Source organism: Malaya genurostris, chromosome 2 (assembly GCF_030247185.1).
Source record: "Malaya genurostris strain Urasoe2022 chromosome 2, Malgen_1.1, whole genome shotgun sequence".
Lineage (NCBI taxonomy): Eukaryota > Metazoa > Arthropoda > Insecta > Diptera > Culicidae > Malaya > Malaya genurostris.
In genome coordinates, this window is record NC_080571.1 from 71768774 (window position 1) to 71783382 (window position 14609).

Below are 14609 nucleotides of genomic sequence, written 5' to 3' on the forward strand. Positions count from 1 at the left end.
ATGGATGGCGAGACCGGTTCGACTCAAGTCTAGTTTTTTAAAAGGACATAAACTTTCTTCATATCGTTGCATCTAATCTGAATGATAAAGTTGTAGGAGAACGATTGAGCACTCTAAAAGAAAATCAACACCGAAAAAAATGCTGAAGGCTTTTTCAATAATGAAATTTAAAGAAATCATTTCTTCAATGACTATTTCAAACCTATAGTTAATACCAACACTTGACGTTGATGTGATTAGTCCATTTTAGGAAATAGAGATTCTACAGTTAGCTCTTAAAGAAATTTGTGATAGAATTTTAAAAAAATCCACATATTGTTTGAACAATATTTCGAAATTATGCTTTTTACAGTTAAAATTACATATAAAGGGTGTATTATTTAAGAGCTTGAACTAGAATGACAAATTTCCACCGAGAAAAAACGAAATGGCGGTCATTTTTCGATTTTAGATCCTTTTTCTGCATCTTTAATTTTTTTTTTAATAATAATGGATATTTTTGGTTAGAGTTCCGACCATAGATAATTTTGGAATACGAATGAAACCCGGGACAAATCGTGCTTTGGCTTGTGCCACTTTTTTCCTCCAACATCTCAATCGCGTGTACCGTCGGGACTAATTCTATATCATTCCTAAGGTTCTATTTACAATATCAGGCAAACAGCCATTGTTAACAAACGCTAAAGCAGTTTACTTCGCTACTGCTAGATAAATCTTCAAGAAAAAAAACATCAATTTGTTTAGAAAAATGTTTTAAACAAACTGATGTTTCTCTTTTAAATTTCCACTCAACGACTGGGAAAAAAACTGCTTTTGCGTTTTGCAACAATGACCGTTTTTCTAAGATTGTAAATTGTCCCTTAAGCAACTGCTTCGCCGAAAAAATGGAAAAAATCCGGGATGCTTTAGACATTGTCAGGAAGGCTAACAATGTTTTGAAGACGTATTTCTTGCATAAAAAACACTTAAAAATTTTGAAACATAGTTTTTTACACCTCCGAATTTGGTATTACCCTGGATTTTTAATAGTAATAAATAAATAATTCTTGCGCACGTTGAAGTGCTTCGGTTTCATATAGTTTTTAAATGTGGAAAAGCAAATTTCCAAAATAATCACATTTAGCCATGCGTCCTTATTTAAGTATTATCAGATAGACACGCACGATGTATAACTACTAGAACTATGCACCATACGTTTCTTTTTAATAGAGCTTCAATGAAAACGCGTCCCGAATTGGCGGTTCAATGCATAGGACACTGGTCTTACAAGCCAGTGGTCGTATGTTCGAGCCCCGATCTGGAAGGGTTCTTAGTGTCAGTAGGATCCTTAGTACTAGCCATGCAATGATTCTGTACACTAAGAATCGGCTGCGAAGTCTGTTGAAACAGAAAGGCCAAATTCCACCACAGGAATGTAATGTCAAGACTTTTCTTTGCTTAATGAAAACGCATAGTTGATGTAAACTTTTTTTTTGAAAGATCTGTTCCAACCCACCTAATGGTGTGATGACGCCTTCTCTTATTTTCACATTTAACAATGTGGTATCCTTCCAAATAATTTTTCTGCATCGATTGGCACGACCTACAAAATGAAACAGTTCCACTGTTTCCGGTGCTTCTAGATTCGGAGGCCAGGTTAGTCGGACTCGCTTTGTTTGACCTTCTACTGAAGTTGACTATCGATAGGAATAGTTTTGAGACTGTTTAGATTTTTTTTAACGTTTTTTGCTTCGCCACTTTGAGCGACGGTATAACATTTTTAATACTCTCCACCCTGTCAGGAGTGTATCGAAAATAAGCTATCCACAATTTTTTCTTTCAAATTATGATGAAAAACGATATTTTGTTCAAACTAAAAATTGATCCTTTATTGTACGAGGTTAAACTTGGTCGAAGCTGAGGGCAGTTTGGTGGATTGATTGATATTTTATTGAGTGTGGTTTTGGCATAGTGAGCCGACGCTAAATCTGGCCAAAACAGTGGAGGTGTACTATGCTTCTTATATAAAGGCAGCAATCTCTTCTAGAGATACTTAGATCGATAGATTTCTTCATTTATAGTTCCGGTAGTGTCAAAAATGGTTGACTTCAAACCACAGGAACATATTGCTTGCCATACCAGTACTTTTCGACCAAATTTCTCCACTTGAATCGACCTGTCCGCATCGCTCACATCCTCCCCAACGACGACAATAAAGTATTGTGGACCTGGAAAGGATTTTGAGTCCTCCTTTACATAAGTCTCATCGTCCATCAAAACGCATGCATCCGGACACTGCAAAAGACGCGAATACAATTTCCGGGCCCTTGTTGCTGTTCGCTTCTTCTGTTCTACACTTTGTTTCGAGATTATCTGCTTCTTGTAGGTTTTCAGGTGATTACGCTGGATCATTCCGACACTCGTTCCTGTTTTTTTGGCCAAATCACATATTGACATTGATTTGGTCTTCATGGTTAAAGATACCACTTTCTGGCCCAGTTTCGGGTTGGAAGAACCGGGTTTTCAGCCTCTTCCTGGTAGCTCATCCGAATAATAGTGTTCCCCAAATTCATTAATGATGGTTTTAACACTGGCATGATGAATTCCAAACCGCTTGGCCAATGTTCGCATAGTAATACCCTTCTCACTTAGCCATGTGTCCAGAACCTTAATTTCCACTTCCTTTTCAATATGCGACATTTTGAAAACGCAGAATTTCAACCGCACAAACAAGTAAACAAACGAAAGCTGACAGCCGAACGCACAGCATGCTGTGATCTGAGCATAAAGAACCATCACAAATACATGCGTACAACACAAATGTATGTGGATTATTTTCGATACACTCCTTAATACCGGAACCGGAAGCCGGATCCGGATGAAATTCAAGAATTTTTCATAGGATCGAACACCTAACACGTTTGTGAAAATCGGTCATGTCATTTTCGAAAAAAGTTAGTGAGTTCCACTTTGGAGTATATGAACATTATTTCCGGTGCCTCTGGAACTGAAAAAATAGAGCTAGGAAAGCCGGAATCGATTTAAGGAGGGGGGGGGGACTATTAGATTTGTAATTCAAATCAAAGTTTGTGATAATCGGTCCAGCAATCTTTGAGAAAAATTAGTGCACATGTTTTCTTTTTTTTTGCATTTAACCATCCTATAATTCCGGAACCGGAAGTCGGATTACAAAATCAGGAACTTTGTAAGGGAAAGTTGAGTGCAATTGAGTGAAACTTCCCTACAACACTTAAAACAACACTATTAAAAAAATTCGTTGTAGTAGTCAAGTCAAATCATCAAATGAAATCAAAATCAACTGAACTACCCTAGCTCCATCAATATGGCAGTCAAAGCTCTTGCAAATGTGGTATAACAACATTAATGTGTTTTGGGGGCTCATTGCACATGCTTTCCCGGATAAAGCATTTAGAAGAATTTTATTTTTTGTGCGTGATTGGCTCCTAGCAACCAAATCCTCGCTTTTAGAAGAACTCCACAAACATTCACTTGACCGGATGCTTGATCTCTGTGTGCGCTGAACGAAATCAGTACTGAAATCAGTAACCAGGCACGCTTTTTTCGAAACTAAACCTTAAAATTTGCCTCATCCGATAAAAAACCTTTTAGACTAATCGTAATGTTGATGCATCCATATTGGTTGCTCTAACAGAACGTGTAGAACGGTATTGCAACTTGACTTCTTGTAAACGTCGCCTGATCGTGTTGGGGCTGACATGAATTCCTTTGCAGACAAGTCGATAGTCCCACGACAAAAGGGCCTAACTGCCAATGAGAGCCTCTTTATGACTCTTTGTTTGTCTTCTCAAAGAATGTCTTCGACTTTTTAATAATTCAAGGTCTAACAGAATACAATAATTTCGGTCTATTTTGCGGAAGTAACCGGAAAGACAGTCTCAAAGTGCTTCGCGTACACAGAACTCATTTCGATAGGCGACTGATCCCTTATAATTTCGCGCCACTCAAGGGGTAATAAGTGACTTTCCCGTAACCGACCGATTATACGATCCCATAAAAAATAGTAAACTAGGATATACCTACTCCACAACCTTTAAGTTTTTCGAAATATCCCTAAAAAATTGATCTTCGAAGTAATTTTGAATCCGAAAATAAAAACTTTTGGTTGAAAAATATTTTATATGACTTTTTTAATTTAAGTCAATTATAAAAGAGGTTGATTTGCTGGACGATGTCGAAATGCCTGCTTATGTTCTCATAGATAGCAAGATAGTTTTTAGAGCTCCTTGAACGTGAAGATGATAGCTTTTAGAACTCTAACAACGTATTCTTAATGGGTTTGGCAGATACTCGATTTTCAAGAGTTAGAATTAGCTGATAGTGTTTAACTGGGCCTAACTCTACTTTTAGTTTAAAAACGGGGGCTACCACGTTTGCCATAAAGCCGTTTGGCATAACGACATTTGGCATAATGGTTATTTGGCATAGTGGTTATTTGGCATAATGGTTATTTGGCATAATGGTCATTTGGCATAACAGTCATTTGGCATAACAGATGAACATGCTGCTTAATAGAAATTTTTCTAATTTACTGCAATTTTAAAGGTCTAATGCGGCTACGCCTCATCGTTTTTAATGACCTGCTGTCCGACCTCGCTGCCGCTCGTTCGGACTTAACTAAGGGATAGCTCCTAGCTTTGGGTAATCCGGACAAACGCCCGCAATTAGACAGAGGTGATTTCTGCGGGGACGCTTCCGACGGCGGGTCGCCGGCGCACTCGCGGCCTTCGGCCGTCTCGACCTGAATCATCTATGACGAATATAAAATTCACATATTTCGTTCGAGTTTTCCTTGCACAACATAACTCGATCGAAACGCAAACGAAAATTTACAAATCCAATTATTATTATGACAAATGGCATTATGCCAAATGACCATTATGCCAAAAGACCATTATGCCAAATAGCGTTATGCCAAACGGTATTATGCCAAATGACCTTATGCCCAACGGGCCGCCCCCTTAAAAACGATTTCAAAGATTTTATTACAGGAATTTATATCATCTAGAAAGAAAGCTGTCATGATAAATGACTCGCTCAATATATTTTCGTGCAAACCTGATTTAGGATGCAGTTTTCATCCATAAGTACTGTTCCAAAGATGGTCACGATAACTTTGTCGAAGATTGCTTCCCTCGATCGCACCTTAACGCTAACCGTGTCGAATGTTGAATACCTATTATCATTGCCTAGAGATAATTTAGTTCAATGGTATACAATTTTGTCGCCTACATTCTGGACTCAAACCAATGTTTATTAAATTTAAAAAGAAATATCTGTTCGTTTTGCATACTCTATATTAAAACCGTTATAGTAAATCATGAACCTATTCGGTATCATGTTGAATCGGATCCATGGACAAAAGCCATGTCCTTGAAATAATAGCTTCGATCTAGATTTACAGTCTTGCAGACGAACACTGACCTTGCTCAAACAACTACTTTTGAAAGAAAAAACGCTGGATTGAAGGGTTTCGTTGTCCGATGCAATTATAGAAGCTGATACATCAGAAAATATCTTCCGATAATTCATAGCATTGAAGCTCAATGGCCAAATTTAACTTTTCACGAAACACAAACCCATAAGTAGGCGAGCATCAAACAGAGCAACAGCCGGTATGTTGCGGAAGCTTGAGTTTCGCGTTGAATCAATGTGATAGAAACTTCAAAGTTTCTATCGCATTGGCGTTGAATTACTTTAACATAAATGAACACAACTGCCCATATTAATCGAACGAATTTTCTAAATATATTGATATTGATATTCAATCAAATGTAGTAAATATTTCTTTCCCGTGTAGTTGTTTATATATTTTCAAGGTAAATTTAATGCTTACATGACAGTGACATAATACTTTTTTTGTTATTTCTTTGAAGCTTGTTTCACGCACAGCAGTTTGAACGAAACAAAATATGACTGTGTAAAGAGAGAATTGACTGAGAAATGACGGTGCGGTTTTGGAGAGAGGTATAGCAAAGTAAACCACTGTTTCCAAATTAACTCAGGAAACAGTCTATCACAGATATTAAAACCCAACGGGAAGGCTTTTTTGAGTGACGTAATATGAAACCATTCGGAAACATTCCTCAATATCCGAAGCTGATTGTTTGTTTGCATACCTTTTATAAAGTTATTTCGAATTGTTTTGGGATAACTTCTGTTTCTACTCTCATCCAACTGAATTGAAACGAGATACTTCGCTCCCACACAAACCATGGGTATTGTTCAGACCGTAAGTTTTACTATGAAGTTGAATATTGAGAATAAAGCGGTGACATTGATGTCAATCGAGTGTCGAAAGATCATGGACATAATAGTCTGTCTTTTATAGTGTTGTATAAGATAAATTGAGTTTTAATTTATAATCTGCGTACGACAAAAAGTCATGTATGATACGCTAAAAATTACTCGCACCTTGAGCTGAGTTTGTATAATGTTAGGAAAACTTTAGATTAGATTAACCCTTCAAAACTTACCAGGTGTGCAAGTATGAAATGTCACCTCAATGCAGCATGCAGTTTGTGCTATAAAGATTTGAATCTGTATGTTTGTTGTGTTATCAACAAATAATGATTCCTTTGAAAAGATTTAGAAGAATTAGCTTTATTGCAAGACACGTGTAAACGATAGTCCCTGCTTTTCGAAAATGTTGACTTTGGTATTGATAAATAAGTATTCTAAAAACCCAATGCGTAGATCTGCGAATATTGTTATACGAAGACTATTCATAAACACGAAAATAATTCGCCAACGTTATTACTACGCGTTTAAAAATACCATAATAGCGTGTTCTATTATGGGCTATTCGCGCCATTGGAAGTCCCCAACTAGGAAGTTCTGCCCCATGCGGCTTATTCACTAGCATAGCAGACAATATTCAATCTTTTTTTGTTTTTCTATTTTTTTTCGATTATAAATGTTTTAACCTCTTCTGCTAGAAACACTTTCTGGCCTTATGTTGGTAATCGAGCCCAGGTGGGCTGCGTTAAAGGCATTGACTCAACCATCACATTATACTCGACCCTCCTCTTTTTAATTGAAAGCTGACGATTGTTCTGATAAATAACAAATACATATTCAGTAATTTAGATCTTCAAATTTAAATAAGAATAATATTTTTGCATGAAATAACCACTGTTGATGAAATGTGAAAGTATTTTCAAACAGTGGAATCAGTTTTTTTTTATATTCAATATTACAATATATTTTTAGGCACACTGCATAAGCTCTAAGATGCCAAGGTTATTTTCTAATCTTAATTAACGACTAACTTAAAACTGAAATAGTATCATTAGAATATGTGATCTTAGCTTCTCGAAAATCCAGCGTTCAGCTGGCAATCGGCAGTGGTCGATATATTCAATATTGCACGAGTCTTCCAGATGGCGTTGGTAAATATTAAGCGCTAGCCGCATCCTTCGGTCCGTGTGGGTCCGCGGGAAACACCCCCAGGCTACGAAAGCCCGGCAGGTGGCCCGCATGCTGGGTTTTCGACTGGAGCGGTCCTCCGTGGGCGGTGATGGTGATGTTACGGAAGAGAATGAAAAAGAAAGTAAATATTGTGGAAACGGGGCAAAAAGGGGATGTGGGAACAAAATGTCTGAAAACGACAGAGATCTAATTAGTTGCCATCGCGATGGTGAAGAGACAGGGGAGGGGGAACGAAAAAGTTAGTGACAAAAAAAAAGATCTTGTTAGTTCCAATGAAGATGGTGGACAGGGACGGGGATCGAGGGAATCGAGCGGATGTTAGTGTCGAACCTGTAGGTGGAGATTATACTTTCTGAGCGAGGAATATCACATTACACTTGTATATCAATGTGTTTAAGGTACTGGTTAGTGGAATCAGTTGAACATAATCAAGTAAAGAAGAAATAGATGGAATTAGATCGGTGGTTTATCGATAGTTCTTCTAATTTCTGTTTGCTTGCTAGAAAGATGCCAAAAAGTAATATTAATCGATGACAAGATCCTATATTTTGCTCGGGTGCTTCCACGAAGAACAGCAAAATTTAAACTTTTACCTAACAATAAAACAAAATGTTGATGGAAACTCTAGATGAATGGAATAGAAAAAAAAACTCTTCTAAATCCACCTAGTGGTTTCATAATATCTTTCTCTTGCCATTCAAACAGTCCCATCAAATCTTTTTTTTCATTGAAATAATTTTTGACTCACAGTTGGCCTAATTTCTGATAAATTCATTCAGAAAGAATCAAGTAGTTCATTGCTTCAGCGTTTACGTCGTATATTTGTCAACATTCAAGAAACTGAAAGCATCAGTAATAATACATTTGAACTTGGTCAATTTCTTCAAAAATTGTGCGGATGCAAAAAAAAATTCATTTTGTCGGTTACGTCACTTCTACGATTATATCTTTATGATTTTCAAGCTTGATTCACAATTCAATTGTAGCTTTCAAACGAATTTAAGGCTGTTGAAATCGGTTTGGCCATCTTTGAGAAAATTGAGTGGATCGTTAAAAAGCTTTAATTGAAATGTGGAACAAATTCGAAGATCACAAAGCCGACACTTTCGGTTCCGGAGATATAATCGTAAAAGTGACATAACACTTCTACGATCATATCCCCAGAACCAAAAGTGTCGGCATGGCGATCCGTTGATTTGATTGTAGGACTGTGAAAATCGGTTGAGACATTTCCGAGAAAATTAACTGCATGTTTCAGTTAAAAGAGAACTTAAACACACATTTCGATTGATATATGACACTCGAGTCTACAGGAGTTGGTTGAGAAGGTGATTGTATTGCCTTCCTATTACAGATGGGCAAAACAGTTTATTTCAAAGAACTGTTTTCTTGATTCGCTCATTCGTGCTTCAGAAATTTTGAATACCTTATGATCAAACAAGAACCGGAATTTTGATTTTAAAATTCCCGCGCTTGTCCAATCGGTAAACTTTTATTCTATCAACGTTGGAAACACTTTTATACACATTCTGTCAAATATTGACGCATATCGTACGATTAGTTTTTGTTCGGCGTCTATACAAAAAAGTTGAAAAATTTTCGTGTGGCGATTTTTATAATGGATAAAAATGTAGAACAACGTGCATGCATCAAATTTTGTGTTGCAAATGGATTTAAGTGTTCCGAAACGTTGAAAATGTTAGAAAAGGCCTTTGGTGAATCGTGTCTAGGAAAAACACAGGCATACGAGTGGTATAAACGCTTCAAAGGTGGTCATACAAGCTTGGATCATGATGAGATCCCTGGCCGCCCAACAACATCTGTTACTGAAGAAAACATTGAATCGGCGAAGCAAATCGTGTTGCAAAATCGTTCTGTACCGATTAGAGAGATTGCTGTGTTGTTGGGCATCTCTTATGGATCAGCCGAACACATTTTAACTGATGTTTTGGGTTTGAAACGCGTCGCTTCTCGACTGGTGCCAAAAAAGCTGAATTTCATTCAAAAACACAGCGTTGGTTGTGTCGCAGTTTTTGGCCAAAAACTCAACCAATATCATCAACCAAGCACCGTACTCTCCAGATATGGCCCCGTGTGACTTTTTCCTCTTCCCCAGACTCAAATTGCCATCACGGGGAACCTTCGGCGGCCTATAAAACTGGCATGGAAAATTGGATCAAGCGTTGGCATGCATGTATTGCCGCAGGAGGAGAGTACTTTGAAGGCGATAATAAAGAAATTTATTAAAAATTGAAATTTTGCGTTTTTACCTTTTTTTATATATATAAAAAATAGGTATAGAATTCGCTCAAACTTTCGAAAAATTTTCCGAGGCCCGGAGGGCCGAATGTCATATACCAATCGATTCAGCTCGACGAACTGAGCAAATGTCTGTCTGTGTGTGTGTGTATGTGTGTGTGTGTGTCTGTATGTGTGTTGTCAACTAAGAGGTCGAGATCTCAGAGATGGCTGGACCGATTTTGATCAAACTAGTCGCAAATGAAAGGTCTCCCCGTCACCCAAAACGCTATTGAATGGTTTTGAGATAGGATGTTTACTTTTTGAGTTATACGGAGTTTTATGTCAAAATTTTCAGTTTTTTGACTGTATCTGTCACAATTGACCTTGAAAACAAAATATGTTTTTAGACTTAGATTCCGCACGGTAATAGCTATCCAACAAGCCATAGTTAGTTAAAATCCGTCCATTTTTAACGGAGATATCAATATTTTTGTGTAAACGACTTTTCCCCTTATTCCAGCAGTAGAAGTTTTGAGCACTGTTTGACAAAGAAATGCTTGGGAGCAACGGAAAACACGATTTATATACAATTGTTTCTAAGTACCAAAAATGCTGTGTACAGCATCCTTTTTCATGACATTTAGCCGCGGACCGATTTTAGCACGGCTCGTTTTTGGCAACATAATCGTTCGAATATGACATATATAAACAATATGATGGCCGAAATTTTTTAAATTATATTGTTTTAAACTACTTACAGCAATAAATGCTGGAAGAACATAACATCCATATACCATTCGAATCAGTTCGTCGAGATCAGCAAATGCGTGTGTGACAAATAATTTCACTCAATTTTCTCGAAAATTTCTTTTCTACAATTTCAGATTCATACGAAAAGTCGTATGCTCCCAAACAAAGTTCCTGAATTATGTTTGGTTCCGACCTCTGGTTCCGGAACTACAGGATGATATGTGAAACGAAATTAAAATTGTGTAACACATTTTTCTCGTAGATAGGCTGAATCGATCTAAGATTCAAATAAAATCTAAGAATCATCTAAGATTCAAATGAAAAGTTTCAAGATTCTATAAAACATCTTGCTCTTCAGTCAGATCCAACTTCCGGTTTCGGGGACACAGGGTGATTGGTATAAAAATGTCTATTCCACATAAATTAATCAGGTTTATCGGGTCAGCAGATTTGGATAGTCGATAAAAAAATTAACTTTTTCCAGTTTTAGTGGTATTCAGTTGTCGATTCAGAAGGCACCTAAAAATTTAATTCGTGCAATGATTTCTCAAAGATGTCTTTACTGATTTTCAAACATTTTGAAACAAATGTAAATCATACAGCTACTCAGGTGAATTTATCTGACTTCGGCCATACCGATTTTCGAATTCCGGTTCCAGTATAAAATCGTTTCTCAAAGCTCAATCGTTTTCTCAAAAAAAGCCTAATCAAATTTCAGAAACAAAAATTCAAATTAAAATAAACTTATATACAAAATTAATTAATTTTATACATACATTTTTAAAATTCAAACCGATATAGAAGATGACAATCCCGAAAAGCTTCAAAGTTGGACTCAAAACTGTTGTAATTTATTCGCCATATGGCCATACGAATCGGTTTGGGCTATGCTGGTTTCTGAATACCGGTTCTGGAAGTACCTTAAATTACCGTAAACTCTAAAGTGGAACTTACATATCATGGCATGTTTAATCGATTATCACACTACTAGATTCAAATTCGATTCGAGTTGCAGTTTCGACATTACAGAGTAATGAGTGAATAAAATCACAAATTGTCGCTTAAAACGACGGTCATTAAAATAATGTCATGAAGACTTAAACACCGAAGAATATTAATGCAAAAATCACATGCGGATTTATAAAAAAAGGTATCATCTCACTGCTAGGTGGATTAAACACGTTTTTTATAAAATTCCAGTTTTTTTTTATCATAAGGTATTTCTGCGAAAATTGTACGGAAGTAAATAATCTCGTTGGTAACAAACTCTTTAATAGTAAATAGAGTGACTTTTTACATTTATTTTCTGTCTCTAGGGTATAATATTTGTGTCGTAAATTTTATGACGGTTAGACATTTTGATCAACATATAATAAGTTCAGCGAGAAAACTATTTAATTTAAATGTTGATTATTGAGCCAAAGAATTTGATCGAATTAATCACGTACCAGCACGTACCGATGCGTAGCGGTTTTGCATCGTTATTTTGTATGACGGTTTGGAAGTTTTGACACTCATCGCACTATAACTTCGGAACCGGAAGTCTAATCTGGATAAAATTGCACATTATGTTTTAAGACAATGAGAGTTTTAACTTGAATCAAGATTGGTGAAAATCGGTTCAACCGTTGCTGAGAAATCGAACTGAGTTCCATTTTTGGATTTTTTCTTTACTATTATCGGTGTTTTCGGAACCGGAAACCGGGGACTGGTAGTCTCAACTAACTAACAATATCTGCCAACTAGATGAATTTACCAGTAGGTTTTATAAAAATTGCACCTCGTTTTGACTCCACTTGTGAAAAAATAATCTTCATTGAAAAAATTTCAATTATCGCGCTGAAATACCGGAAGTCGAATCCGGATCGACTTTTCGAGGAGTTTTAAAAAAAGGTCTTGATCTTTTATTTGCATCTTAGTTTGTGAAAATCGGTTGAGAAAATTGATTGCGCATTTTCTATTAAATTTGCCAATACTACGTTTTAATTCCGGGACCGGAAGTCGGATCGGGATAAAATTGAATAGCAGCTTATGGGACCATTAAACCTTTCATTCGAATCTAAGTTTGTAAAAATTGGTTCAGTCATCTCTGTGAAAAATGAGTGACCTTATTTGTCACGTACACACAGACATACACACATACATACATACATATGCTTAGTTCATCGAGCTGAATCGAATGGTATGTGACATTCGGCCCTCCGGGCCTCGGTTGAAAAGTAGATTTCCACAGCGATTACATAGCTTTTCTATATGAGAAAGGCAGTGATGTCCGAGCTCAGCTGCTGTGCCTATTAAGCTCGTGTGCTTTGCTATTTCAAACCGGACTCATGAGCGCGTGCTATTTGTGTAGTTCACCTACTGACAAGAGACAAGACAAGAGCGGACACTTTGTGCTTAAAAATTATATTATATTATTGAAAAAAAAAAATTGACACTCAAGTCAGCACATGAGCCTGCACAAGAGTCAGCTCACGAGCTAGCCCCCCATTTCAGCTCATGAGCGAGCACACCAGTTGAATCGCGAGCTGGTTATACGAAGCAAACGACTCTCGATCTAGTAGCAACACGGCACACGAGCGTGTGCTTCAGACTTCGTGTGCGTGTTTTTGAAAAAGCACAGCACACGGGCTGTTTGAGAACTGGCTCGTGTGCTTGGCCATCACTGGAGAAAGACAACAAGGTCTAACACATCTCTCGTCTCCGACAATTATCATTGCAAAAATCCCTTATTCATTCCATTCATTGTTAAATGATAATTATTTATGGTTTTGAAATTATATCAGAATATTATTTTACTACGGAAAATTCCTATTTGGAAATTTATAATACGTAAAAAGCAAGCCTCGATTAATAACTGTTTAACCTTAATATATACTTCTACGACTCCTTCTCACTATTTCTGTACATTGAATCTCGTTGAAGTTTCGTATTTTCGTGTTGACTGTCAAAAGCAAAATTCCACTGTGGACATATTTCTATCGAGATTCGTAACAATTGACATGTGCTAAGAAAACACACAAAAAAATCAATTTGGCTCCGGTGCAAGATGTGTAAGTTTTCATAAACTTAATATAAATAATGACCGTAAAAACAAGTTACCAGAGCTTACGGAACCAATTCCACGCAGTTGGGTTCAAATGAGAGCTTTAACTCTCCGACAAATATGCAAACAGCATCATTAATACGATCGGTGGACTAATACATGACTGTAATCTGCTAATTTACTTAAAATTGTTCAACTGAATTAGGTATTAAAAACTTCTGAACAAAAGAAAAAACGCAACACATTGAAACTCATATTCAAAACCTCAGATTGCAATGGCTTTAAAAATATGGAACCGACTGACTTGAAGTCGCGATAACATGTGAATGTTAGCAAAAAGTCGAAAAAAAAACATTGTTTATGGGACGTTGTTTTGATAACGCGCAATACCATAATCAATGAAAAACTAAAACCACACAAAGGAACCTCACCTTTGAGATCGATTAGGTGAAGTCGAATGTAATCCAACAATTTGTTTAATCTTATCTATACCATTTAAAAAAATGCTTAAAGAAAGTCGCTACCTTTGCATTTACCTCTGTATTTCAGGTTTATTTATCTCATCAGCTTGTTGCGAAGCAACATTCAACCATTAGCATCAGGGGTCGGGAACCTTTTGACTCGCAAGAGCAAAAAAATACAACTTACAAAATATCAATGCTCGCCAATATTTTCTTGTCAGCCTAAACCTTTCACGTCACTTTATAAAATAAATAAAATTTGCATATGGGACTGTCCCTTACCGTAGTCTCACATTCAAAAAGGCCACATGTAGCCCGCGAGCCACAGGTTGTCGACCCCTGACTTACTAACAGACTTAAAATCTTCTTGGCTTTCTTGTACCGATCGTTGAGATGGCGACCTTCACAATAGCGGTTATTAAAAAAATGTGTACGTTATTCGTCATAACACCGGAAGTACTCTATGCAAACTGAAAACCTGAAAATACTAGATTTTTTTTCTATTCAATATAAAAACGAAGTAGAAAACCAATACAACTTGTTTACAGTTTTTTTTCTTGATTATTTCTATGTACATCCCATTAGCTAACAGCTGCCTTGGTTACCGCTTCAGTAGGCACGATACCGGTTGTACCAACAATTTGTCATCTACCGATAGGAAG

The 14609-nt window shown here is 36.8% G+C and overlaps 2 protein-coding genes across 12 annotated transcripts in view; one reads left to right on the plus strand and one right to left on the minus strand.

The window, feature by feature from the left end:
* Positions 1-14609, minus strand: part of LOC131432272 (signal peptide peptidase-like 3) — a 109252-nt gene that overhangs the window by 53734 nt on the left and 40909 nt on the right. The window lies entirely within an intron of this gene.
* LOC131432279 (fatty acid hydroxylase domain-containing protein 2-like) overlaps positions 1-14609 on the plus strand; it is a 35855-nt gene that overhangs the window by 1613 nt on the left and 19633 nt on the right. The gene's annotated exons all lie outside the window — the stretch shown is intronic.